Below are 2,498 nucleotides of genomic sequence, written 5' to 3'. Positions count from 1 at the left end.
TTGAGTGCGGTCGGTTTTGTGTTTTTTTTTTTTTCTGTTTCGATTTCCAAAAATATTTTACCACCCTTTCTCACCCGTCGATCGTAATTCAATCGTAATAATCGATTTTGGAAATCAATCTCTCGAAATGTAATTGCGAGAATAAAAAGAAAATTTGATTATTTTTGGAAAAATTTTACAAATTCATCAAAACCATTAAAATTATTATTATTATTAATAATTATTTTGCAAACAGTGAGAGAGGGAGAGAGAGAGGAAGTAAAAAGTGCGAAATTTTCTCTTGTTCGTCATAATAATAATAATAATAAATGATAATAAGTTGATGAGAAAGGAAGGATTTATAAGAAAGTTTATTCGGTATTAAAATCCAGTTTTAAATCTATTACACATAAATATTATTATTATTATTATCATCATCGTATAAAATCATTGAATAATGTTTCTCATTTTCTCCCATATTAAGTTTTTGGAAAATGTTTTAGTGATAAAAACACACTACAGAGATAGATAAGTTTTCCAAAAGAAAAAAAAAATGTTTTCCAGGAAAATTTTCAAATTTACAACACATTTATGAAAAAAAAATTATTCGTTCATAGATTTCATCTTTTTTGGGAAGGGAGGAGGGGACGGGGCGGAACGGGAAGGAGGCGGGGCGGGGAGGAGGAGTAAGAGGAGGAGGGAAGAAAGAGAAGAAATTTTTTTTTTTTTTTTGATTTAAATACTTTTTAGCGTGTTAAGTTGGCAACGACGACCACAAAAAAAAAGTTTTTTTTTTTTTACATTTAGTTTCGATGGTTGACAGTGAGAGAGAGAAAACATGAGGAGGAGGGGGAGGGGTGGGAGTAAATTTCAATATAAAATTTTTTTTTTTTTAGGGATTCAATTAACTAGAAAAAATTTTGTTTTGTTTTTTAACCTTTTTTTTTTTATTTAAAAGGTTCTTTTTTTTTTTGTATTTTATTTAACCCTCAATCGCGCGTACATCCTCCATCTTTTTTTTTTTCCTGATTTTTTTTTTTTTTTATTAAGGTCATACGGTCAAGGCACGTTTGTTTGTTAAGCTTTTGCGGACACGTCGCCTAGGACACATTTTAATGACACACACACACAACCTTTCTCGCCTTTCATTTTTCTCTTCGAAACAAAAAAAATAAAAAAATAAAATCCTCCTTTTTTTTCTTATTAGTTCCCTTCTTCCCCCTCCCTCTGTCCTCCCTCCCTTTCTCGGCCATTATTAATTTACTCAACCGTAAAAAAAATTTTTTTTTTTTATATTGGGAATACCAATTTAAATAAGTCATAGAGTAAATAAATAAATAAAATAATTTTTTTTTCTTACTCTATGATTTTTTAATTTTTCACAAATAAAACAAACAGTTATGAAAAAATTAAAAAATGATAAAATCATTAATATTAATAATAATAATAATGATAATTAATCGATAAAATAAATGCGAAACGTTAATATAAACTCTCTAATGACGTAATAATAATAATAATAATAATAATAATAATATTGATAATATAAAAAAAAAAAGTTACGGTGAAATTTTCTTTTTTTTTTCCTCTCTCTCATTTTTTTTTTTTTTTACTTTTTGTTTCCGTTTGAAAACTTTAAATTAATGTTATTTATAAAGATTAGAGATTTTCTTCTGCTAAACGCCACAATTTTGATTTGTTTATATTAACCGTTCATGTTTTTACATCATCATCATCATCATCATCATCATCGATTTATTAGATAACGAACCCAATTGAACACTTGAATGATTTTATTCTATCAAAAGAAACAATTCTTTTATTTATATCTCCGATCATAACTTTTTTCTGAACCTTTTAACATTTTTTATCGATATAAATAATGATAAGGGAAACGGAAACGGTTGTTATTAAACAAATACAAAAAGCAAAACAAATAAATAATCATTTCTTATTTTTAATTTAAGTTTTTTTTTTTTTTTAAAATTATTCGCACGTAAGTCCTTAAACCAATTTTTGAAATTATTTTATTAAATTCAAGTCTGCCAACTTAATTCGTATTAAAAAAAAAAAAATTTTTTTTTTTTGAAAAACTTATAATAAAATTCAAATCCGTATTTAAAATTTTTATTATGATACAAACGTCGAGACTATTTATATCAATTTCGACGTTATTAAAACTTTTTAATTCGTTTTTACCCTCTCCCCTCTCCTCCCCTCCCTCTATTCTCTCCCTTCCTTCCCTCCTCACCCTTCTCGATATTTAGTTATCGATCAATATTTATCGGTTATCATTTACAATTTGTTAAAAATGAAAATTATTTATTCGTGTTTTAATTCATTTCCGTTTTAGATTTTTCTTATCGTTTCTAAAACTTTTTTTATAAATGTTTGTTGTGGTTCTTCGTACAACCAACATAAGTAAAATAAAACAAACGATGACAAAATAATGTTGTTGTTCTTGTACTCTGTTGTAAAATATACAATGTTTAGAAGTTTGTATAGAATCATCATCATCA

This window comes from Pediculus humanus, genomic scaffold, assembly GCF_000006295.1.
Source record: "Pediculus humanus corporis 1103172108258 genomic scaffold, whole genome shotgun sequence".
NCBI classification, from domain to species: Eukaryota; Metazoa; Arthropoda; class Insecta; order Psocodea; family Pediculidae; genus Pediculus; species Pediculus humanus.
The sequence above is the reverse complement of the archived record's forward strand: the minus strand, read 5'-3'. Positions refer to the sequence as shown.